At 42.8% G+C, this 26,829-nt stretch overlaps 1 protein-coding gene across 1 annotated transcript in view; it reads left to right on the plus strand.

The window, feature by feature from the left end:
* LOC145357026 (metabotropic glutamate receptor 4-like) overlaps positions 1–26,829 on the plus strand; it is a 1,215,873-nt gene that overhangs the window by 633,772 nt on the left and 555,272 nt on the right. The window lies entirely within an intron of this gene.

Consider the following 26,829-nt stretch of genomic DNA (forward strand, 5'->3'; position numbering starts at 1 on the left):
CTGATAAAGGATTCATGATCAGAAAATGTTTTAAGCAGATTGTGGAGATGGGGATAATTTCATCAGCTTTGCATAAGCTGTAATGCATAAACATTTAATGTTCAGAGCCTTAAGCAATTCATTGCATAAGTGAGCACAATTTCAAATCAATTTTAAATACATGGGCAATTCATTTTTGCTGTCATACAACATTAAAAACTTTGGAAAATATTGCACCTGTTCTTCTTTCCTTCAAAGGGCAATTATAATCATAACTGTCTTGAAAAATCTATATTTTCAGATTAATAATTATGCTTTGCATAATCACATTTTCTTTACCAATAGCATTCAAATATATTTGAGACAGCCGTTTAAATTGTACATTTGAATTTTGACAACAAATTTAAAGGTTCACAAACAAGAACGAAGAACAAAATTGTTCTGAATTGCATCATCTTCAAGGACAGGATGGAGGTCAAATTCAGTTTCACTCAAATATATTTTGTTTTTCTGCCATACGATCTTTTCAGTCATGCTGCACTAGGAGACAATGTAGTCTAGCGAGCACAGGTGTGGTTGGTGAATGGAACTTGGTATACATTAAGATATGGGCAACAGAGACGTGCATGAGCTCAGGTTTATGTTGAATGGTAGAAGGGAGTGGTGGCCAGAAGGTGTGTTGGAATGGCCAGACAGGTACACATGAGGGTTTCAGCTGCACATCCATTGACTCAGGCTACACTTCTCGTTGCCTCGGAAAATCAGCCGGCATAATCATGGACCCCACACACCTCAGACATAGAACATAGAACACTACAGCACAAACAGGCCTTTCGGCCCACTAGTTGCACGGATCACTTCTACACCTACTAAGCCACAGACCTATCTATAACCCCCAATCCCAGTAGATCCCATATACTCATCCAGAAGTCTTTTAAAAGACCCCAGTGAGTTCGCCTCCACCACCACCGACGGCAGCCGATTCCATTCACTCACCACCCTCTGAGTGAAAAACTGATCCCTAACATCTCCTCTGTACTTGCTTCCCTGCACCTTAAATCTGTGTCCTCTCGTAGCGACCATTTCAGCCCTGGGAAATAGCCTCTGAGAATCCACCCATCTATTCCTCTCAACATCTTATAAACCTCTATCAGGTCGCCTCTCAACCTTCGTCTCTCCAGGGAGAAGAGTCCCAGCTCCCTCAACCTATCTTCATAAGGCATGCCTCCCAATCCAGGCAACATCCTTGTAAATCTCTTCTGCACCCTTTCAATAGCTTCCACGTCCTTCCTATAATGAGGCAACCAGAACTGCGCACAGTACTCCAAGTGGGGTCTGACAAGGGTCTTATATCTTTTCCACCTTCTTCCGTCGATACAAAAGTCTGAGATCACGTACCAACTGACTCAAGAACAGCTTCTTCCCTGTGGCTATCAATTTTTGAATGGGCCTACCATATACTAAGCTGATCTTTCTGTACAGGTTAGCTATGGCTGTAACACTGTGTTCTGCACCATCTCCTATCTTCTCCCCATGTACTCTATGAATTATATGCTTTGATATTGTTTCTTAGCACGCAAGAAACAATACTTTTACTGTATCCCAATACACATGACAACAATAAATCAAATCAAATAAACAATAAGCTGAGGCAGGAATGGGATCAGGAGATGTCACTGAGATGGAAGGAGTCCTGGTGATGGAGAATACATCTACAGTCAGACGCTCATTTTGAGGTCAGATAAAACATAGGGGTTGGGAACAGTCTGATTCAAGTTCTGATATTTGCTCGTGGAGGGGTTTGGATTCATTCAAAGAATAGGGAACAGAATTTGAGATGTGCACTGACAGTTATATTAATGATTAGTTAATTAACAGAGAATGTAAAATATTCTTGATCTATTCAGCATAAAATATGGTTTGTTTCTTATTGTTTCGAAGAACAATGAAGAGAAGGTTTACATAATTTAACTTCACACCAGCTATGTTTATCCTTGTTCTTCAGGGTGGAGTTTGAAAAGAGCTTCTTTCTTCCACAAGATGCTTCTACAGTCTTGGGAGAAAGAGAAAGGGGGAGACTTTAACTTGCATCGCTAGGTGGTAAATTTGGCTTTGCAGACTGGCCAGTCATTATAGCCGAATTCTCTTAAACATTGATTTTGATTGGAAAATGAAATGTGATTGAGAGGAAATTGGATATTACGTACAACAGGTGATGACTACTCGTTTCACTCCTGCTTATTCTATCTGATGGGGAAGGTTAAAACCAAACCCAAATTCTTTTTGATTCTTCACAACCCCAACCAGGAATAGCATTCCCTTCAAAGGTTGTTGAAGAAGATGTACGCGGTGGTCTTTGCCTTGGAACTGTAACTGACTTACTAGCCATATAAAGATAATTTGATATAAATATATAAATGCCGTTTCAGAAGATAGCTATTGATAGTGAGAGCATTCAAGACACTAATTCCTTATAAATATTTTTCCTTTTAATATTAGTTTTGGGACACTAATCACAGAAAATATATCCAATTGGAGACCTTTATGTTCCACTCCATAGTTCATTTTTAGTATCCTTTTTTACGATGCAGTACGATGCAGGCCATTTGATGTTAGTATTTTAATCCAATATTTGAAACAGTAATTATACCATATCATATAGCTAATGCTCAGCCTCTTCAAAGGCTTCTCTGTGCTGAGAGGAACTCGGAGCTGACTCGATTGGATTTTACCTTAATATGATCCAATATCTTTGTATTCCATTTGATATATAATAATGATGTGGCAATGCCAGTGTTGGACTGGGGCAAGCACAGTAAGAAGTCACACAACACCAGGTTAAAGTCCAACAGGTTTATTTGGTAGCACAAGCCACAAGCTTTCGGAGCACTGCTCCTTCAGGTAATTGGGAGTTGTATAAAGCATATAAAGACACAAACTCAATTTACAAAATAATGGTTGGAATGCGAGTCTTTACAGGTAATCAAGTCTTAAAGGTACAGACAATGTGAGTGGAGAGAGAGTTAAGCAGAGGTTAAAAAGATATGTATTGTTTTCAGCCAGGACAGTTAGTGAGATTTTGTAAGCCCAGGCAAGTCATGGGGGTTACAGATAGTGTGACATGAACCCAAGATCCCAATTGAGGCCGTCCTCATGTGTGCGGAACTTGGCTATTATTTGCTGCTCAGCGATTCTGCGTTGTCATGTGTCGTGAAGGCCTCGTTGGAGAACGCTTACCTGAAGATCAGAGGCTGAATGCTCGTAACTGCCGAAGTGCTCCCCAACAGGAAGAGAACAGTCTTGCCTGGTGATTGTTGAGTGGTGTTCATTCATCTGTTGTCATAGCATCTGCATGGTCTCCCCAGTGTACCATGCCCTGAGACATCCTTTCCTGCAGCGTATCAATGTTGGCCGAGTTGCAAAAGTATGTACTGTGTACCTGGTGGCTGGTGTTCTCTCGAGCGACGATGGCGCCTGTGTTATAGCTGGCTGGTGTTCTCTCGAGAGATGATGGTATCTGTGTTGATGACCCGGCATGTTTGGCAGCGTTTGCTGTGGCAGGATTGTGCGGTGCCGTGGTCACTGTTCTCCTGAAGACTGGGTAGTTGGCTGCGGACAATGGTCCATTTGAGGTTGCGCTGTTGTCTGGAGGCAAGAAGTGGGATTGTGGGGACGGCCTTGGTGAGATGGTCATCTTCATTGATGACATGTTGAAGGCTCTGGAGAAAATGTCGTAGCTTCTCTGCTCCGGGGAAGTACTGGACGACGAAACGTACTTTGTCCACCTTGTCCTGTGTTTGTCTTCTGAGGAGGTCAGTGCGGTAGCTCCCAAAGGTACACAAGATCAACATACCTGGCTGTCCCATCACATCAGGCAATGAACCCTGTGTGAGAACCTCTCTGGCTACGTGAGGGCATTCTGAAACCCATCATACAAAGATCCCCCAGCTTTTGTCGCGGTACTACGGACTTCCTACAGAAACTCAGCACACATGGAGCAGTTGAACTAGGAGCACTCCTTGTCACAATGGATGTTCAGCACTCTGCAACAGCATTCCCCATGACAATGACATTGTTGCAACTACCTCAGTACTCAACAAGGACAATTGCCAGTCTCCAGATGCAATTTTACAACTCATCAGCTTCATCCTGGACCACCATGTCTTCATCCAGACACAAGGAACAGCCATGGAGACCAAATTCACACCTCAGTATGCTGATATCTTCATGCACAGATTCGAACAAGACCTCTTCACTGCACAGAATCTTCAACCGATGCTATACACTAAATACGTCAATGACATTTTCATCCTTGGGACTCATGGTAAACAATTACTGAAACAATTATAAATTCCATCCCACCATCAGACTCACCATGGACTACTCTCCAGAATCAGCTGCATTCTTGGACTCAGGCATCTCCACCAAAGATGGTCACCTCAGCACTTCACTGTACCGCAAGCCCACGGATAACCTCATGATGCTCCACTTCTCCAGCTTCCACACTAAACACATTAAAGAAGCCATCCCCAACAGACAAGCCCTCCACATACACAGGATCTGCTCAGATGTGGAGGATTGCAACAGACACCTCCAGATGCTGAAAGGTGCCCTTGTAAGAACAGGATATGGCGCTCGACTCATCGATTGACAGTTCTGATGCGCCATAGTGAAAAACCGCACCGACCTCCTCAGAAGACAAACACAGGACACGGTGGACAGAGTACCCTTCGTCGTCCAGTACTTCCCCGGAGAGGAGAATTTATTACATCTTTTCCGGAACCTTCAACATGCCATCGAAGAAGACAAACATTTCGCCAAGGCCTCCCCCACACCTACACTTCTTGCCTTCAAACAACTGCACAACCCCAAACAAATAATTGCCCACAGCAAACTACCCAACCTTCAGGAGAACAGTAACCACAACACCTCACAACCCTGTCATAGCAACTCTGCAATATGTGCTGGATCATTGACACGGATGCGATCATCTCACGTGGGAACACCATCCACCAGGTACACAGTACATAGTCTTGCAATTCGGCCAACTTTGTCTACCTGATACGTTGCAGGAAATGATGTCCGGATGCATGGTACATTGGGGAGACCATGCAGATGCTACGACAATGGATGAATGAACACCACTCGACAATCACCAGGCAGGAGTGTTCTCTTCCTTTTGAGGAACACTTCAGTGGTCACGGGCATTCAGCCTCTGATCTTCGTGTAAACGTTGTCCAAGTTGCCTCCACGACAATGCAAAATTGCTAAGCAAAAACTGATAGCCAAGTTCTGCATACATGAGGACAGCCTCAACCGGGATCTTGGATTCATATCACACTATCTGTAACCCCCACAACTTGCCTGGGCTTGCAAAATCTCACTAACTGTCCTGGATGGAAACAATACGTATGTCTTTAACCTGAGCTTAACCCTCTCTCCACTCACATTGTCTGTACCTTTAAGACTTGATTACCTGTAAAGACTCGCATTCCAACCATTATCTTGTAACTTGAGTTTGTGTCTTTATATGCCCTGTTTGTGAACATAATTCCCAATTAATCACCTGATGAAGGATCAACATTCTGAAAGCTTGTGGCTTGCGCTACTGATTAAACCTATTGGACTTTAACCTGGTGTTGTGAGACTTCTTAATATAATAATGAATCAGCCAGACTTTTGGAACTAATGTAATAAAGGTTTATTAATGATTCTAAGGGCACCAACAGGACAGTAACCATGTAACCATTGTGACTTTTTCATTCAAGATATAGGTTTTCACTTTAAGAATGATGTACGATTGTTCTGTAACCAGCTTCTAGCATTACAAAATCGTTTTCAAACCCACCTTTTGGTACTGTCTATTAAAGATGAAGCACTATTTTGTATTTTCAACTTTTGTCCAATACTCCTTGGCATTGTTATATAGGTGTCTAGTTACTCTGCATGCCAAAAACCCCTCAGCTGTAAAAACTCTCATCATGTCGTGAGATGAATAAACAGATAGATCAATCTACCAATGACCTGGTATCTGTTTTCTCACTTCCTCCCCCTCATTCCAGTGCAAATATTGTCAGAGTGACGTTAGACCCACATTACAAATCTGGGTACTTCCTCCGTAAACACGCAAAAGGATCTAAAGTAAAAAGACAAACATTGATTAATCCAAGTCAAACAGGTGGCACGTGCAAATGCAAATCTCAGCGGAAAAATTAGTTTTCATCATGTTCCTTATTAATATCATTGGCGGGGGCGGAGGGGAAGAAAATGCAGTCGTATAGGCAGCAGCTGCACTCTCCTGCTCTCCTGCCTGCAAGGGGGAACTTGATTGAGGTGTATTACATTATGAGGGATGTACATAGAGTAGATGGAAAGGAGCCCTTCCCCTTTGTAAAGGGATCAATAACCAGGAGGCATAGATTTGAAATAAGAGACAGGAGATTTAGAGGGAGTCTGAGGAAAAAGCTTTTCACCCAGAGTGTGATGGGAATCTGGAACTCGCTGTTTGATTGGTTGGTAGAGGCAGGAACCCCCAACACATTTAAGAAGCATTTAGATGAGCACTTGAAATGTCACAGCATACAAGGCTCCAGGCCAAGTGCTGGAAAATTAGGAGAAATAGATACTTGATGGCCAGCATAGACACAATGGGTCAAAGGGCCTCTTGCTGTGTTGTTATGAATTGATATAGGGTGGAATTCTTCAGAATCCCAGCTGTGTGTTTCCCTGGCGACAGGAGGTGCCATGCCATTCACTGGCAGTGGGATTCTCTGGTCTCACCTCTGTCGATGGGACTTTCTGTTGAAGACATCCCACACCACCCATGGGCATGGGTGTGCTGCCAGCATAAGCAGAGAATTGCTTTAGCGTGAATGGTTGAACAATTCCAGCCATAGTCTTTGGAGTGCCATTTGAAGTTTAATTACAAAAGTGAATTCCCCCCCCCCCCCAATAAGGTTAATAGAAAGTAAAATCATGTTCCATGATGATCATAATCAAGAACTATTTCATTTTGAATAAATGTTGGAAAGTTTAATTGCTTTCCATTTTATTATGACTGTTTAAAAAAATAATGTTGACTTGCAATTTACTTAACCTACTGACTTTTATCCTGTTGACCAGATGATTATAGGGGCTGGACATCACTGATGGACTGTGCATCTGGGAAAACTAAAAAAAATCTGTCAACATCCCGCTGACTAAAGTTATTAACTACATATTGGCAGTCAGCAAGAGACGTCATTAAGCAATCCACATGCCTAAGTCCAAAGCCATTATAAGCATATCATATCAATTGGTAATAGGGCAAAAGAGAAACCTTGAATTTACTTCACAAGATACTGAACTAACTGAATTAAAATAAATTCATTCATTTATCTTTCATGAAAATGCAAGATAAATGACTAAACACCACATGTAAAACCCTTTGCACCAATGGCCATGACGCACCACAGAACGCCATCTGCTTACTTGCAGTGCTAGTGATCTTAGATTTTATCAAACCAACAATCATCGTTTCTAGACTGAAATAAATAAGTCTGATTTGACACCAGTGTTTTAATAGTTTTTTATAGGAAGCATAAAGGGAATGTAGGAGTAACATTGGGATAACACAAAACTGAAGACAACCAATGCTTAGTGGAAACCACCGTGAAACCACTTCACTAAATAGTCAATAAACATCTAAACAGAATGACCCTAATCATGTTGCGCGATTAAATACTTGTTCATTACATGAATGCCTGTTATGTTGTGTGAATAGATAGAAGGATTCCTGCACAAATTGGTGTGACTACAAGTAGATAACAAAGAAGTAATATCATTGATTCTGTACTCTTCAATGCCTTCCTTGCAGTGAACAGTCAAAGCATGTCAGTTAGTTTTTTTCCAGTGCAACAGCTGTTGACTTCTAAGTGCTGTAGTATTTAGTTCATTTATTAAGACAATGAGAAAGGAACAATTTTGAAGTAACATAACGTTTAAAGTATTTATTCTTGGGATATGTGTATTGCTGGCAATGCTAACTTACATTGCCCATCTATAATTGCCTTTTGGGAATCTGCCATTGGACCTTCTTTTTAAGTTCATTTATTGATGTCAAAAGTTGGCTTACATTTACACTGCAACGAAGTTACTGTGAAAATCCCCTAGTCATCACACTCCGGTGCCTGTTCAGGTACACTGAGGGAGAATTTAGTATGGCCAATGCCCGTAACCAGCACGTCTTTTGGATTGTGGAAACTAGTGCACCCAGGGGGAATCCATGTAGACATGCGGAGAAAGTGCAGACTCCGCACAGACAGTGACCCAAGCCGGGAATCGAACCTGGCTCTCTGGCACTGTGAGACAGCATTGCTAACCACTGTGCCACCTTCATTGAGACCTAACTTCCTGGCAATTCACTTTCAAGGAACATTGCAGCTTTTGCCTGACCTCCACTTCATCTCCCCTTCAACAAAACCAGTTCAGCTGAGAACACATAGGCCTACTATGAAAGAAATAGAAATAGCTTCCAGCCTGAATTGTTTTTTTCCTTGTCTGTATCGGTTCTGCATGATAGCAGGTCATGTTAAAATCTCTGGGGCATGTGATCATAAGTAATATTTGACACAGTGGCACAGTGGTTAGCACTGCTGCCTCAGCTCCAGAGACCCGGGTTTGATTCTTGACTTGGATCACTGTCTATGTGGAGCCTGTGCCTTCACTCCATGTTTGCGTAACTTCATTGCAGTGTTAATGAAAGCCTACTTGTGACACTAATAAATAAACTTTATTTTAAAATCACAAAAGATTGCCACTAGAAATTATTTAAATTGCGATAAACCACTCTGAAGTTAAGAATGCACACTCACCTCACATGTAAAATACTTTGATCATGAACAGTAATAAACACATGACAATGTCAACTAATGCTGTCACATACAGGATTTGCATCCAGTAACAATGAAGAAACAGGAAAATATACCCAAGCCAAATTGTTGCTTGGAACCCTTGATGCACCTATTCGTCTTGTCCTTATAGATTTCGCAGCGGCTGGATTTGGGAAGTTCTGCAGAAGAAACCTTGGTGTGTTGTTGCAGGACATTCTGCAGATAGAACACATTCAATCACAGTACAATGATGGTGAAGGAAGATAATGTTTAAACCAATGAATGGATGTGAGGCAAGTTAGCAACTTTAGAGCCACAGCTTGACTCAATTTGATATGTCCCACTCCTGCTCCAATTTAACATTCACAAGGAGAGGCCCATGCAGGTTTAACCCCATACTCTGCTGGTTAATGAATGATAAGAGGTCAGGATTAAGTTGCCTCCTTTGCAACCCCTGTGCCAATCTGAGACCCTGCCATAGTTGTCTTGGATAATGTCAGCAATGGCTACATCATTTGACAAGGAAAGATTGGACAGCTAAGCCTTGTGTCCCCTGCAGTTTAGAAGATTAAGAGGTGACTTGCTTGAAACCTTTAAGATCCGAAGGAAGCTTGACAGAGTGGATGTGACGAGAATGTTTCCCTCATGTGATGGAATGTAGAACTAGGAAGTCATGGTCTAAAAGTAAGGTGTAGCTCATTTAAGACAGAGATGAGATGAAAGATCGTTAGTCTTTGCAACTCTCTTCTTTGAAAGCAGAGTCTTCAAATATTTTAAGGCAGAGCTAGATAGATTCTTAATTAACAAGGTGGTGAAAGATTATCGAGGGTAAGTAGAATGTGAAGTGGAGGTTGCGATCTAATCATCTACAACCTTATTGAATGGCGGAGCAGGCTTGAGGGGCTGAGTGGCCTACTCCTGCTCCAATTTGTATGTTCTTGAGCAGTGTTGCAGACACACTCATCCAGGGAAAGAGCGAGTATATTCCATCACTCTTGCTTTGTATTTCACAAATGATTGATTGGCTTTGGGTGGTCAGAAGTTGAACAAGTGACTGTAGGATTCCCAGCTCGGGTCACTGTCTGTGTGGAGTTTGCACATTCTCCTTGTGTCTGTGTGGGTTTCCTCTGGGTACTCCGGTTTCCTCCCACAGTCCAAAGATGTGCGGGTTAGGTTGATTGGCCATGCTAAGAAATTGCCCCTTAGTCTCCAGGGATGTGTAGGTTAGAGGGATTAGTGGGTATAATATGTAGGGATATGGGGGTGGGGACTGGGTGGGATTGTGTTCGGTGCAGACTCAATGGGCTAAAGGGCCTCTTTCTGCACTGTAGGGTTCTATAATTCTATTCAGGATATCCAGATTCTGGCTGCTCTGTTAACCTTGGTGTTTACGTGGCTGAGCCAACTCAGTTTTTGGTTAATTGTAATCTTCCTTAGTATTGATGGTGGGGCACTCAATGGTGATGCTATTGAATGTAAAGTCGAGGTGGTTATGCTCTATCTTGTTGGAGATGGTCATTACTCAATAATTATCAGCCAAGCCAGAATGTTGTCTTTTGCATGTGGGCATGAATTGTTTCATTGTTTGAGAAATGGGAAATGGAGCCCATGGTTTAACTGTGGAGCTAAAGTGGACAATTAATGCCCAATTAATCCCACTACTGCTCCAATTTAACAGTTACATGGAGAGGCCCATGCAGTTTTAACCCCATGGGCTACTGGTTAGTGAAAGACAAGGGGTCAGGCTAGGGATTATGTTGCCTCATTTTTGATTCCTGTGCTAATTGGAGGCCCTGCCATAGTTTTGCCACCTCAATTCTACCCTTCCTCCCTCCATGCTCCCCTCACTGTGCCCAGCCAGCCTTGCTCAGGTAAGAAACCGACTTATGTTCCCTAGTCCTTCTTCCTCCTGGGTCTCTTGTGGAACCAGCAACAGCCATTGACCCCAATGTGGGATGAGGTGTGAGTTCCTCCTGCAGATAGATGGAAAATCTACCCACCTCACACTAATGAAAGTGCCTTCTGAAAAATTAAAACAGGGCCAAAGCCAATCTTGCCACCAAAATTTATGCTGTGCTGCGGGAGCCATCGCTCAGCATCTGATACAGCACTTTGAGATTATTTATCAATGGAAGAATGGCAGGCAATTCTCTTTACTGGAATGGATCATCATTCGGAGCTGTGTGATGCTAGTGCAGACAGTCTGGTAGCGCTGTTCTACACAGGTTGCCAGGGATAAATCTAGTGCAGGTGCGCAGGTAATATGTTATTTAGTGTAGCAGTGCAGCACGCTCATTACGAAACAAATCTAGAGCTTTTAATTGCTATAGCACGCTGATGCTGTACAAAGACATATGGGCTACATGTTTGTATCTCTAAGTGGAGCACCAACCGAAAGGGTTTGACCTGTAGCGACATGAGATGCCATTCAGACCCCCAACTGGTGTACTATATTGTAATTCTGCTCACTTAAATCTTAAGATGGATTTTATTATCATTGAGAGGATGTAGAGTTGAATATTGAGGATAATTCTCAGCTATCATCCAAAGAAACACCTTGGGACATTTTATTACATTTCCTTTGGGGAAGTAGGAACATTAAAGTGACCTATTTGCATTTTTAAGGGTAGTCATGAGTGGGACTGGCAAGTGACCTCCTTAACAGCATGAAGGGAGATGGATAAAAGATGAAAAAGCTAGTTGTAAGACTGAAAGAGACCTCTTTCTTCCCCAGAGAAAAGAAATAGACTTGTGAAATAAAATACTAGAGAAAAATGTTAAGTATTATAATTGGGTTAAGAGGCAATAACATCGAAATCATTATTATCCATCTTCCTGATTATGAGGCAAATTTTTAGTTAACATGATAATTTTGCTATAATTAAATGTGGGAAATTTTACCTGAAGTAAGAGTTATTAAATGTGGATGGATGAGATTTTAATGATATCTACTCACACAGAATAACATGGAGAAAATTATTTTAATGTGATTGGGATAGAGCTTTTGAAAACTGAAAGAGAATGGTGGGATTCCCCGGCCATTCATGCCAGCGGGATTCTCCCATTCCACTGCAATGAATGGAGATTTGACTGAGCGCCAAATTCTCCATCCTCCCCTGCAGCGGCAACGGGGTGCGAATGGCTAGGGAATTCTGGCCATGATGTTCAAAGTCACATGAGAATAAATCCAGCGTAACAGCAGAATTAACGTAATTGTTTTCAGTGGAACCTTTGGCCGTCTAATCATAAAGTGGCTGCTATTTGTCAACAACAGTGCCAACATTTATCACCTTTAATGATGTTCTAATTTATATCTGTATAATACAAACACAACCGTTAATCTTGTTGGCCCTCATCACTCTGCAAAGTTAGAGTAATTATTTAACAATAAATTGACATGTTACTTAGCTTAAGTACCCTATTATTAAAATAATGAAAGGAAACTGGATCTGTAATGGAGCAAAATCCATTTCCTGGTATTATTTCACTTCACAGGCCTTAATAAAATCAATTATACCAGTATAGATTGATTACTTTTGAATTCAGAACGTCCATTGACAGAGAAATTAGACTGGGCACAGATTCCTTCAGGAAAAAAGATTGACTGCAGGTTACAATTAACGTACTTCCAGTGTGAACACTTAATCTTATGAGCACCATGAAAATTTCAACCATCTAAATGATTAGAATCTTTGTTTTGCATTTGGTGTTACATCACCAGGTATTGTAATTAGACTTTATTGAACAGCAGAAAGTGAAGCAAAGAGCTCAGCACAGAAATTGAGGTCATTTCAAGGCCCTGATGGAGCCTGAATAAACATTTGTGTAGATATTGATCTGGTCTGTTCCTCTGTGATCCTCATGGTTTATTGGTAAGGCCACTATTTTGTCACTGCTGTCAAAACTGGATAGAACTTTCTTTAGACGTAAATAAAGAACTGGCAAGGCAATCTCAGCCTCTCGCCGGAGGACCTTAAGACTTCTTTCATGACACAAAAATAGCAAGACAGTGCCGTATTCTCAGATGATTTGTCAGGGTAGAACATTCTTTGGCATTGTCTTATTTATCTTGCTTTACATGTCATTTTGATACCTTCTTTGACTGATATCTTACTATTTTCACTTTTTTAAGTAAGTTTGAATCTATTTTAACATTGTTAAAAGCCAACATCAGAACAACCTGGTACTTGCCAGACCAGTGTTTTATTTTACATTGCATCAAAGAAAGATGGAAACAGGAAAAAATGTTGACTGCATTTCACCTCCAGCCAATTTTCACCACTGGCAGAATTAGAGAGGCAGTCCCTTACACAAACAGGTTCATAGCTCTCCTCATTCTAACTCAATTTTGGCTGAAGGAACAGAAAAAATAATTAGCTTCAGTGGCTTTGTTATTCTATGCAGGAAATGGGATTAGGTTTTGGGGGAATGAAGTCCGCAGCAATAATCATCTGGGTCTAAGCATGTTTAAAATACTGGGCTTGATAAATAATATTTTAGATGGAGGTAGTTGAGTCTTGCTTGACTAAGGAACAAAGTAAATCTAGGAGAATTATTGTGCACTTAGACAACAATAGTAGCATGTGGGTGAATCAATTCTATTGTGCAACAGTGCTCTGAAGTGCTTGAAATTTTAATTGAAGAAACAATTTCCTTTAGCCATCTCTGTTAGAATGTTCTACTTTGCAAGTGTCTATTTGTTTTCTTGCTGAGCCATCAGCAGAGAGTACCATTTGCTTTGATTGTTTATTGAGCAAATAATTGATGTCAGTCAATAATACCAATGCTAATGGTGTAAAGTGATATGCCAGTGGATCGGATGACTCCCTTATAATTGCTATGTTCAATGAGCCAAATTCTTATTTTGACATTGTTATGGTACAATCCCTTCAATGGATAGAATCTAACGCCCTTCTCCATGGTGGGAGTTTTAGTGCAAGTGGCGGGGAGGATGGGGGGAATGTTTAATCAGGCAGAACAGTAACAGGTGGGATCCCATGACTTTCTTACCTCCATCCCATTTAAGTCCATGTTGGAAGAGCCGTGGACACTCTTCTTGTCTCGCTTCTATTTGAGACCCTTAAGTGATTAATTGGTGTCAATTTATGTGACTCATTGCACTGTGACTGCCCGATAATGACATTAAGTTAAGAATTAAGTGGGGGGAGGGGGGCTGGAATTGGTGGTGTGGGTTGGGGGGTGCTCACTATACCGATGAAAATCACATTTATTTTAAAAACTCATCTCAACTAAACCTTTGGGACAGTTGTGGAGTTTGGATATTTATATTGCAGACTTTTTTTTGTTCATTAGTTGCATGATGCTGTGATCCCAGCTGAACAATACTTGACAGAGTGGTTGTGACGAGAATGTTTCCCCCATGTGATGGAATCTAGAACTAGGAAGTCATGGTCTATCCATTTAGCATAGGGGTGATGAACATAGAACATTACAGCGCGGAACAGGCCCTTCGGCCCACAATGTTGCGCCGACCAGTCTTATTTTTAAAAAAAAACATTGACCCACTAATCTAAACCAATCCCTTTTCGTCCATAAACCTATCCACCAATCTCTTAAACGCCCCCAAACTAGGCGCATTTACAACTGCAGCAGGCAGGGCATTCCAGTCCCTCACCACCCTCTGGGTAAAGAACCTGCCCCTGACATCCGTCCTATAACTACCCCCCCTTAATTTAAAGCCATGCCCCCTCGTGCTAGATTTCTCCATCCGAGGAAACAGGCTATCACCATCCACCCTATCTAAACCTCTAATCATCTTATATGTTTCTATAAGATCCCCTCTTAGCCGCCTTCTTTCCAGTGAAAACAACCCCAAATCCCTCAGTCTCTCCTCATAGGACCTCCCCTGCATACCAGGCAACATCCTGGTAAACCTCCTCTGCACCCTCTCCAAAGCCTCCACATCCTTCCTGTAATGTGGGGACCAGAACTGCACACAGTACTCCAAGTGCGGCCGCACCAGAGTTGTGTACAGTTGCAACATGACGCTGCGACTCCTAAATTCAATCCCCCTACCAATAAACGCCAAGACATCGTACGCCTTCTTAACAACCTTATCTACTTGATTCCCAACTTTCAGGGATCTATGTACACATGAGTGAACTGGGTGTGTTCAAATATTGGCAGCGGAGTTTCCTGTGAGCTAAATGAGTGCTGAATTCATGGGAAAAATGGTGTAAATCACAATTGTTTTTTCAATGGGAGTTCAGACGTGAATCTACCATACTCTATGCAATGCAGAGATCACAACCATGATCATCATTAAATGATTGGTGGGGGGTGGGGGGGATCAATTCACTCTGGAGTCTGACAGTTCTGGGACTCTGCACACGTGCAGTGGCCCTGATCCGTCAGCCCGCAGTTTGCTGGCCAGCCTGGGCCCCCCACAGCGCTGCCCCTCCAACCCCATAATTGTGGTGTTCCCGGGTTAGCCCTGATCCCTTCCATTCCGAGTAGATGCGCCTAGTTTGGGGGCGTTTAAGAGATCCGTGGATAGGTTTATTGATGGAAAGGGATTGGTTTAGGTTAGAGGGTCATTGCTTTTTTAATTGGTCGGCGCAACATCGTGGGCCGAAGGGCCTGTTCTGCGCTGTAATGTTCTATGTTCTATTCCTGGAACGCCCTGATCTCCAGCACCAATCCCCCAGCAGTGATGACCACTGCACCCCTCTGCACCCTCTCACAATGGTAGACACCCTCCACCCCTTCTGAGAGGCAGACTCCATCCCCCCTCCCCAGGACACAAACCGCAGCCCCACCCCAGCAGATCCTCTGCCACAGAAAGCAGGATCCCCGGCAGACCAACCACCAGCCGCACCCCCCCCCCTCCCCCCCGCCCCCAGATCATTGGCCTCCCTCCAGCCCTGATTGATCCTAATGCAGAGTGGCGGTTGGAACCCCCATTCCCACTAATCACCTCCTAGTCCTCGCCCCTGAATCTCCGTGTGATAGGTCCCACCGCAATGCCCCATCCCCTTGGTACTGCCCGATGCATGATATACAGTGCCAAGATGCCCCCCCGAGGCATTGGCACTTTGTCTCTTGTGTGCCAAGGAGCACAGGCTGGCAATTCCAGGTTGCCTATGCCCAGGGGATACCACCACCACCCCCCCCCCCCCACCACTGCCTGACCCCTGAGAGGCCCCAAATTGCCCTCTTTATTCCAGTGGGGTCTCCCGCTAGTTCGCTGAAAGTGGGGAGCTACTCTAAACCCCGCCGGAATGAATTTGTACTGGCCGGGTTGGAGATACTATCGGGCCTGGAGTATTCAGTCATGGGCCCCATAATGACATTTAAATCACATATCTAGTGTTCATGTGTGGCTCCCACTGCCGAATATCCGGGTGATGCGTGAGTTCCATAAATCGGCGCACAGGCGCATCCCCTGACCCAACCCACAAAAAATTAGTGGGTTGGAATGGGAGAATCGCCCCCCCCCCCCCCCCCCCTCCCCCCAACCATGTTTAAATATAATGGCTACATTTCTGTGAGTTTGTCTGACAACTGTGATGATGGGAAAATGTACACTGTGGCCAAGAGGATGAAGAATGCATTGCACATTGTAATTTCATCATTTGTACCTTGTATTAATGCATCCTCCCAAAGGTCAGATATGTGTCTATCTTTAAGCCTTTGAAGTGGCTTCAAGCAGCAGGGAAGTAGCAGAAATGCTTGCTGTTACATTTCCCTCTAACCTCCGGCCTTAACCCCCAACCGCTGTACTGTAAGTAGGCAAAAAAAAACCCATATAATCTGATGAATACTCAAATTTCACTCACAGAAAAATCATATCATAAATTCACTCTCTTCTCTCAGAATGTGACAAAGCTCCTTTTACAATTAATATAGATATAGTGATAGATATTAGTTTCTGATTTTAAAAAAAACAGGCTAAAGGGATATGGGGAACAGGTGGAGAGTTGGAGTTGAGATCAGGCATGATCTGATTGAATGGCGGATCTTGAAGGGCTGAATTGCTCCTAATTCCTATGTTGTTCGTATGTTCCTATAAGAAAACCTTCTGCAACTACTTATGAAGCAGATATGACAGTGATTTTTAAGGGGCGTCTGGACAAATACGTGAATCAGATGGGAGAAGAGGGATATGGTCCCCAAAGGTTAGGGGGTTTTAGTTCCGAAGAGTATCAGGGTTGGTGCAGGCTTGGAGGACCGAAGGGCCTATCCCCGGGCTGTAATTTTCTTTGTTCTAGTGATCAAAGTACAATGCCATCAGTTTTGACCTGGTAAAGTTAGGAGGTACCTCTCTGTTCTTTGGGGTTCTAGAATAGGAAGCAGCAGATCCTTAAGCAGTTTGCTGCCTTGGAGAATTGCTGGGTTTTGATTTTCCGGGTTCTTTTCTCACCCTGTCTTTTATTTTTTTGGACAGTAAAAACCACATGCAAGGCACATTGCAGACCTGATTAGGAGCTGTGACTGGTCACAGTGCAGAATCCTAACTGCATTCATTTCATTTGGCAAAGATTTATTTAAGCACAATGTAATGAATGAGGAGTAATTGAGGCCCAAAATAGCCAAGAATCAGGAACTCATTTTATTTCCCAGAGAAAAGTAATTTGCTGCACAAATGGTAATAAAAAATCTTACCTCTGAGAATTGTAACTGGAGCCAGTTACTTCTAAATCAATCATTATCAGCATCTTTTATTCATTCATGGGATGTGGGTGTTGCTGGCTGAGCCTAATTGCCCTTTAACTGAATGGCTTGCTAGGCCAATTCAATGGACGTTTAAGAGTCAACTACATTGCTGTTTGTCTGGTGTTACATGTAGTGTGGACCGGGTAAGGATGGCAGATCTCCCACCCGATAGTTAATGAATCAGATCTGTTTTGAAGACATTTTATTTAAGACATCCTATTTAATCAGTAATGGAGTCATGTTCATCATCTGCCATGGGATTTGAACCCGGGTCCCAGAGCATTACCCTGGATATTGGGATTACTAGTCCAGTGACAATATCACTATGCCTAGGAGAAGGCGATGACCTAGTTGGTTATTGCGAGGCTATTAATGCAGAGACTCAGCTAATCTTCTGGGGACCCAAGTTCGAATCCCACCATGGCAGATGGTGGAATTTAAATTCAATAAAAAATATCTGGAACTAAGAATCTACTGATGACCATGAAACCATTGTCAATTGTTCACTAATGTCCTTTAGGGAAGGAAATCTGCCATCCTTACCTAGGCTGGCCTACATTTGACTCCAGACTCTCAACTGCTTTCAGGCAACTAAGGATGAGCAATAAATGCAGGCTAGCCATGTCCCATGAATGATTTTTTTTTAAAATGCCACCACCTCCTCTATATCAAAGGCCATGGCAATTTTGAGGAAGGGATGTTGTTTGTTCTGCAATATCTGAACATGATTTTCATTGTTTGCACATTAGGCACAGTGAAGAGTAATATTTATTATGATCCTTTGCCTGAGAAATGATGATTAGGATAAGTTAACAGGGAGCACATTTAGTAAGATTTTAAGATGACTTCAGGTCATCTGGAGTGTGCGTTGCAAATGGAACTATTTCAGTGTTGTTCTGCCTGGGTCCCAGATTGTTCAGCCAGTAAACCAGCAAGTCAAATAGATTAGATAAAATGTTCAAATCCTTGTCGTGCTGAATTAACTGATGCTAACTGGCACTACACTTATTCCAAAAGGGGAAAAACAAATTGGTTGATATTCCAATGTGTGGAGATTGGTCAGTCATGGCACAGTTGGTGGCACATTTGTGTCTAAGTCTGAAGATTGTGGTCCTATTCTGTAGAGTTGAGCAATAAAACCAGGTTGGTTGTTCAGGGAGAGCACCACACTGTTAGAACTATTGTCTTTTCAATGACATTTTTTCCCCCTCAGTTAGAAGTAAGTAGGTGCACAATATTGAAGAAGAGTAAGGAAGTTATCATTGGTTTCATAAGCACAGTTTATCCCTTATCCAAATACCATTAAAATAGATTATCACATATAAAAAAAATTGCTTGTGCAAGCTTGCTATGTGCAGATTGGATGGTGTAATTCACACATCACAACAATGAGCACATTTCAAAGTCAGCTTTAAGTTGCTTTGGAATGTTTTGAGGAAGGCGTTTTTTAAATGCAAGACCTTCTTTTGTGCTGTGGACATGACAGGCTAACCTGTGATATTAACCCTTCATGATTTCAAAGGAAGCATAGAATCCCAACAATACAAAAGGAGGCTATTTGGCCCATTGAGCCTGCACCAATAACAATCGCACTCAGGCTGCACCCCAGTAATGCTAAGTATTTACTCTGCTAATTCCTCTGGCACTGAGGGACAATTTAGCATGGCCAATCAACCTAACCTGCACATCTTTGGACTGAGGGAAGAAACCGGAGTACCCAGAGGAAACCCATGCAGACATAGGGAGAATGTGCAAACTCCACCCAGCCACCCAAGGCTGGAATTGAACCCAGGTCCCTGGCATTTTGAGGCAACAGTGTTAACCGCTGTGACACTGTTCTGCCCTCATTAATTAATAAATGGCTTCTTGTGCAAGGGTGATAGCAACTGCAGAATCTTTTCCAACACATTCAGCAAAGAAATATGAACAAAGATCAGCAGAGAAAGGACAGAGGCTATTTTCTGCCTTCCTGTTGATTATAGTTGGTGTGAGTATTTGCGGTTAAACAATTAGGGACCAATTTTCTGAATGAGTGAGCAGCAAGTGAGACACATCAGAAAATTGCAGGCAAATCGCCCAGCATTCCCTATCCATTAAGATTAATGGATGGAAAATTATGGCGGTGACTCCATGTTTTACAGATCTGTGTAGCTGGAGGATGACAATTCGTACAGATGTTGCACATTTGGAAAATTAGTCTTTTTAGAATGCCTAACAGTGCATATCGGACATATGATGCCAGACAGATCCTGTCCCAAAACTTCTTTTGCATGAAGAGCACTGGAAGATTGCCCATTTGGAAAGGATTTTTTATTTTGTCTTATGTTTTCTGCAGAACACAATCTTTTCCTACTTTTCAGTTGCTGCTGATTTTTTTTCACACATTCGTGGGGCATCGGCATCACTGGCAAGACCAGCGGGCATTTATTGCCCGCCCTTAGTTGCCCCTGAACCGAATGGCTTGCTAGGCCGTTTCAGAGGGCAGTTCACTTGTGATGGGCCTCCACTCCGTCTAGTTGGTGCTCAAGGGAGGGGCTGTTAAATATAGAGGCACTGTGCTTCTAGGCTTTGGCAGCATCTGTTCCCAGCTGCCTCCTATTCCTTGGTCTGTGCTGGAATACTGAAGCTTTGAGGTCATGGCATGGCTGGTGAAGCAGTGGTGGCCCCGTCAGTGATCCGATGTAAAACCTGTGTCTGTTCATTGTTTTAACGAGATGCCACACAATGGCTCAGATACACCCGCCATTAGCATTAACAGGTCAAATGCCACTTTCCCTGCCCAAAATCAGTCATTGTCAATTTGAGGGACAGTTCCACAATTTGACTGATATTAAGCTCTCCAACTATTTCTTGTTGTGGATTCTCGTAATGCCTGTCTGGGTAACCTGGTCTTAACCTGCCCTTCAGTGCTATTAGCAATTAACATTTTCCTAATAGGAGTTGATGGGTTGCAATTAGGCTCTGGAATTCTAACTAACTTTGGGCTCTACTCTTCCTCCAGCTCGGCTAATCTACTTACAGGATCATAAAATCCCTACAGTTCAGAAGGAGGCCATTCAGCCCATCGAGCCTGTACCAACCACAACAGCCCTCATCCCTGTAAGCCCACGTATTTACCCTGCTGGTCCCCTTGTCACTAAGGGGCAATTTAGCATGACCAATCAACCTAAACTGCACATCTTTGGACTGTGGAGGAAACTCACACAAACGTGGGGGGAGACGTACAAATTCCGCCCAGTCACCCAAGGCCAGAATTGAACCCGGGTCCCTGTGACGCAGCTGTGCTAACCACTGTGCCACCCTGACCAAAAAGTTGAATTTATACCTTTCTGGTAGATAAGTTAAGAATTGTACAAATAATGCCTTTACAATCTGTATGCTTAAACATAAACCAGTATGCCTTTATGCAAAGTATATTTTCCTGGATCTCATTACTTTTTTTGTTTGCCTTATCTGTTTCTGTCAGAAAGACTCTAATTGACCTATTCAGATTAATCCAGCAAGGCCTGAGCTTTGTATCCTCCTTTGTATCAGCATAATATCGGTTGAGGTCTCTCCATTCCCTTCCTCACACAGGATGAGGATGATAAAAGCCTAGACACAATTTTGTCATTAATTTTCACTCCCCACTGTTACTGTTCCACTTGGCTGCACTTCTTACAACGTCACCTGTCTAGGCTGCTAGAGAGATGATGTAGTATCGATCTCCAGCTCTTAGCTTTTCCTCATTTACTCCATTCTCTGAAACCTTCTTGCTGTCCTACTTTGCAGTGCCAACACTTCAAAAAGAATTTCACTGGCTGGAAAGTGTTTTAGGTTGGCCCAAGGTTGCAAAAGGTGCCATAAAAAAAATGTTCATTTGTTTTATTTTTTCTCTCCTTTTAAGATTCTGATCAATCATTATCTCAATAAACTCGTGATCTTTTCCTTTCTGAAATCTCATCCTTTCTGTTCTCGGAGTGACACAGGAGAACAGTGGTTCGCACGGCTGCCTCACAGTGCCAGGGACTCGGGTTTGATTTCCAGCTTGGGTCACAGCTTGCCTGTACGGAGTCTGCACCTTCTCCCCACGTCTGCGGGTTTCCCTTGGGTGCTCCAGTTTCCTCCTATAGTCCAAAAGACATGCTGAGTTAGGTTCATTGATCACACTAAATTCTCCCTCAGTGTACCTGGACAGGTGCCAGAGTGTGGGATTTTCCCAGTAACTTCATTGCAATGTTAATGTGAGCCAACTTATGACACTAATAAACTTAAAAACTCATTTTATTCTCGGATCTGCTTTTCATCCTGACTTTAATTTGTTCCTGAAGTCATATTAATCTTTCTTCTATTTTGTTCGCACTCAGTCCCACTATCTCAAACTCACTCTGTAATTTTGCCAGCTCCACATTCCCAATCACTGACAATGTCTCTTTAATGATGCATGTCCCCTGCCAGGGTGTAATGCTAGGCTGCTGTCTTTCCATCATTGATAAAACTGGTCCAAATGCCATCACTGATTCTCTTTCCAAGTCCCAACTGCTTCTCTGTGTATGTCTCACAGCCACATATCAGTTTGTGTGTCTCCAGCTTTAATGTTCTTGTCACAGACAGCCTTTCACTTCCATTGTCTCTGCAGTAGCACAGATATTTCCAGTGTCTAAAGACCGTTGTGTTCTAACTGGAGAGCACGTGGCATTTGATTGACCAGGCTGTCTGGAGCTGGATCAGACTTAACCATTGAAAGTAAGATTGCTTTCTTTATCTCTCTCTGCCAAGTCTTCTGTTATTGCAAGGTCACCCTCGAGAGGACAGCTTTTCCAAATTTATTTTCACCATCAGCAGCCACTTCCTTCAGTTACTTTTTATGGATGTAAGGAGTTTAATTGACTTTCTCATTCTTAATTAAACCAGTTTACTTGTCCATCCTTCTCTACTTCATGCCCTCCCTCCAGCTTCACTGCTCTAACCTCCTCACCCAGGCATATCCCTCCACATTTTCTATCCAATCGATCCAAATCCTCAACAAGGCTTATTTCCTCAAAGAAGCCCAGGGCTACATGTTTTGTGCCTTTCCTGCTGCCGAAACATACTCCATTTGTTTATATGTTTCTTACTCTAATATAGTTCACACCAGTTATCTACCAGCCAAGGTGCTGTTGCTCACCCAAAAGTGAAGAGATGCAGGGCATGACCTCTGATGAGTGATTAGAGAAAGATACTGGATTGCAAGGTCATGACAATTAGAAAATAAAGATGAAACAATGTGTTGAGGCACTGGTGAAGATGGAGTCAACGGAGTTTGAAGCCAATCCAAAGATTTGCAGCCTGGGCCCTCTCACACTCATAGTCCTGCACACTGCTACATTTCTTCCTTACCAAACACCACTGATTCCATACCCACCAGTGCCTCAACAAATTTTCTCATCCTTATTTTCAAATCCCGTCATTGCCTTGCAATCCAGTAGCTTTCTCTAAACATTCATCAGTTCTCAGACTCTGCATCCCTTCACTTTTGGAGTACTGGGCTGGATTTAGTCAGGGAGATGCCACAGACCATTAAAAATGACTGCTGGGACCCAGTTCAGGGATACTGAGCCCCATTCTTCACGTCCATAATTTTCAGCAGCTTGGGATAAGAATGCAGGCTGGTGCTGATTTTGAGTCTGCACCGTGCATTCCAGGCTGGCTGGCTCCATTGTGGGGATTGGTATCTCCTGGTCCCATGCAATTTTCATGGAGCTAGGCAAATGTTTCAATTAGTCATGGTTCGGGGCTCCTTGGAGCTGGTGAATCTTAATGTGGATGAGTGAACCTCTTGAAAGATAAAACAACCTTTGCTCCTTCAACCACACTATGGCCTGTCACACACTCTCTGCTAATCTAGGCCCCTCTACCAAGCCATCATGGCTTCTCATACACTCCATGTCAACCTATGCCCCATCCACAAACTTCTCATAACCAACCTACGTCCTTCCACTTACACCCTAGCCCCCTTCCCCATAAATCTTTTCACATTTTAGTTGATGTCCCTGAATATTTTTGTTTAAATGATGAATGTTGATCATGTTACCACAGCAGTAGCTGAGAGAAACTTTAGGACTGGCAGTATAGAATTATTGCAAAACACTTGGTTAATTATCATGTCTTAATGCCTGTTTTGCTTTAAAGATTTTCCGCAGTGCTATTGTTGCACTAATGGTTGTTGAGTTCTGTGCAGTTGTGTGTACTGGGTGAATGGGTAAGGAAGTGTAATAGGTCACACCTATTACAGCCCATTGAGTCTGCGCTGACAGTAATGCCACTCAGGCCTATCCTAATAACCCCATGTATATACCCTGCTAATTCCCCTGGCACTGAAAGGCAATCTAGCATGAACAATTTACTTAACCTGCACATCTCTGGACTGTGGGAGGAAACTGGAGTACCTGGAGGAAGCTCACGCAGACATGGGGAGAACATGCAAACTCTACACAGACAGTGGCCTGAAGCCGGAATTGAACCCAGGTCCCTGGTGTTGTGAGGCTAAATCCTGAGTAACTTTCTGATTTGAATGGAGTATTACTCATGATACTGGGATGGGGAGGTCAGGGCTGCTGGTGGGTCTTCTGTTTGTTTTTGCCTGAGAAACCAGGTTCCCCCCCGCCCCACCGCACCCTCATGGCTTCACCAAAATGGCACAACCAGTGATGCTAATTCACCCCCATGTTCTAACTGAAGGAATCAGTTGCAAATAATTGTTTTGAAAGATGTTTCTGTCTGAAAATGGGTCCCAATTTATATGCCTATTACGTAAATAGGCAAAATACAGCTATTCCGTATTGTAATCTTTGCAGAACATTTCTGACATTTCATTCATTGTTAAAGAATTTTATCAGATTGGTCTGTCGTTGTGTCTGGGAGGAAAAGTCTGATGCTGCAAAGCCAGTCAATGTCTTGGTTCTTTCTTAATGAAGGAGTTTGAACCTTTCTTTTAATTTGCAACTTCTCAAAGAGACCCTTTGGAGAATGGTTACAGAAATCCTATAAAATCATTATCCGTGAAGTGGAACATGACAAATACCAAGGCCTTTTTCTTTTTATTTTCAGATAAAAGTTCCATTTCTGCTGGCAGTACGAAATCTGTGAACTGAAGCTTAAATAATTTATCACGGCATAAATATATAACTGAAATGTAATTACATAGGTAGGGAACAGTCAATAACAGTCTTCCAGGGAGTTAGTTACATGCACAAGGGATGTCATTTTGATAGCAGACAATGCAATTGCCCAGAATGGATAGGACTAACGGGTCTTATAAGGAATAGATTTATAATTTGCCTTAAAGAGCTATTTCACCCTCTTACTGCCCTAGGTAACATCCATTTCCTGATATGAACAGCAGTTAAAATGATACCAGTTCATTACAGCATTTATTCGCTTCTGCAGGCCACAGAATTGAAAAATGTCCAAAAACTAGTGCAGGGACCTGGTTAACCCACACCCCATTGCTTCAGATGTAAGTAGCATACACACATCCTGCAGCCTGCTCGTTTAAATGATTATATCATGTGACCATGTGCTACTTTGTTGTTGAGGGACACCTTAAATGCTGTAAGCTACAGGGCTAAAGGCTGGATAAAGGGAGATGAGATAAGAAAGGTTCAGCTGGGTGTCCTTGGGCTGGCATGGACAAGATGTACTGAATGGCCTCCTTCTATGCTATAACTTTTCTATAGTTCTATGGGTGCTGCAGAGTAAAATAGCCAGTCGTTAACACCACGTAAAGCTATCCTGCAGTACTCAAAACCAGTTGGCATCTCAGAAAAGGGAAGTGCATTATGGCTGGAGCAAAGGCAAAAGAAATCAGCTCTTATCTTGGATGTCAGCATTTATTCTCCTGCTGCTGACACTGTGTTAATGCTCAAGAAGTCAGTTATCCAAACAACTACTACCCATGCAGTCCAAAGCCAGGCTTTCTTGAACCAGGGCTGCTTGAGGCCATCCATCAAGTCCATCTGCAGTGCCCCCATTGAAAGTCTGCAGTTGAGGCACTTGAATAGGAAAAGACACCTGCAAGGCATGTGCCAAGGGAATGTACAAGGGTGATTGGTTGACTTTTGTATGCAATATTGAATGATTCAATTTGTAAAATTGGCTTAGAATGGATTTTTTTTTGATGGCTTTTATTTCAGTGTTGTGGTCTGGTGATTACTCTGTTGGTTAGTAATGGAGGGAGGGTAAAGATGAGGAACTTTGTTGAGTGGAAATTAGGGATTTGCATTCCATGATTCCACAGTTGAATGAGTCAATCACAGCCCGGTCAGAAGAGGATGCATTGATTGCCTCCTTCCCTCATCCTCTGCCCCCTCAGCTGCTGCTGTATACCTGGTGGCAAAAGCGATGCCCCATGTTGGCAAGGTTATGCAGCGTGCAGGAGAATATGGAAAACTATGACAGAGGGTTTCTTCATAATGGTCCAGGCAGCATTGCGTAAGCACTCCAGTGGACTGTTTGATGACATTTTGTTGGGCAACATAGCTTTTACTATATGCATGTTGCCCACATGAGTCATCACCAAAGTCATGAAAAATGGTCAGTGGATAGCTCTTGTCACACAATAATAACCTTCTGGTTTCTTGAGGTGGCCCTCATATAGATGGTACAGTAGACTGCCATAGAATGAAGGCCATGATGTGGAGATGCTGGCGTTAGACTGGGGTAAACACAGTAAGAAGTCTCACAACACCAGGTTAAAGTCCAACCAGTTTATTTGATAGTAATCCCACAAGGTTTCGGATATGCTGTTCCTTCATCAGGTGTGTGGAAGGTTCTGATCAGAGAAGGGCATATAAAGGCACACACAATTTACAGAATACTGATTAGAATGCGAGTCTTTACAGCTAAGCTACTATTCAAGTCTTAAAGATGCAGACAATGTGAGTGGAGATAGCATTAGGCTTAGGTTAAAGAGATGTGTATTATCTCCAGACAGGACAGTAAGTGAAATGTTGCAAGTTCAGGCAAGTCATGGAGGTTACAGATAGTGTGACATGAACCCAAGATCCCAGTTGAGGCTGTCCTCGTGTGCGGAACTTGGCTATCAGTCTCTGCTCAGCGATTCTGCACTGTCGTGTATCGTGCAGGCCGCCTTGGAGAACGCTTACCCGAAGATCAAAGGCCGAATGCCCGTGACTGCTGAAGTGTTCGCCAACAGGAAGGGAACAGTTAATTCTGTAAACTGTGTGTGCCTTTATAAGCCCTCCTTTGATCAGATCATTCCACACACCTGAAGAAGGAACAGCATTTCCGAAAGCTTGAGGGATTACTATCAAATAAACTGGTT

Source organism: Carcharhinus amblyrhynchos, chromosome 22 (genome assembly GCF_965287045.1).
Source record: "Carcharhinus amblyrhynchos chromosome 22, sCarAmb.v2.hapA, whole genome shotgun sequence".
NCBI lineage: Eukaryota > Metazoa > Chordata > Chondrichthyes > Carcharhiniformes > Carcharhinidae > Carcharhinus > Carcharhinus amblyrhynchos.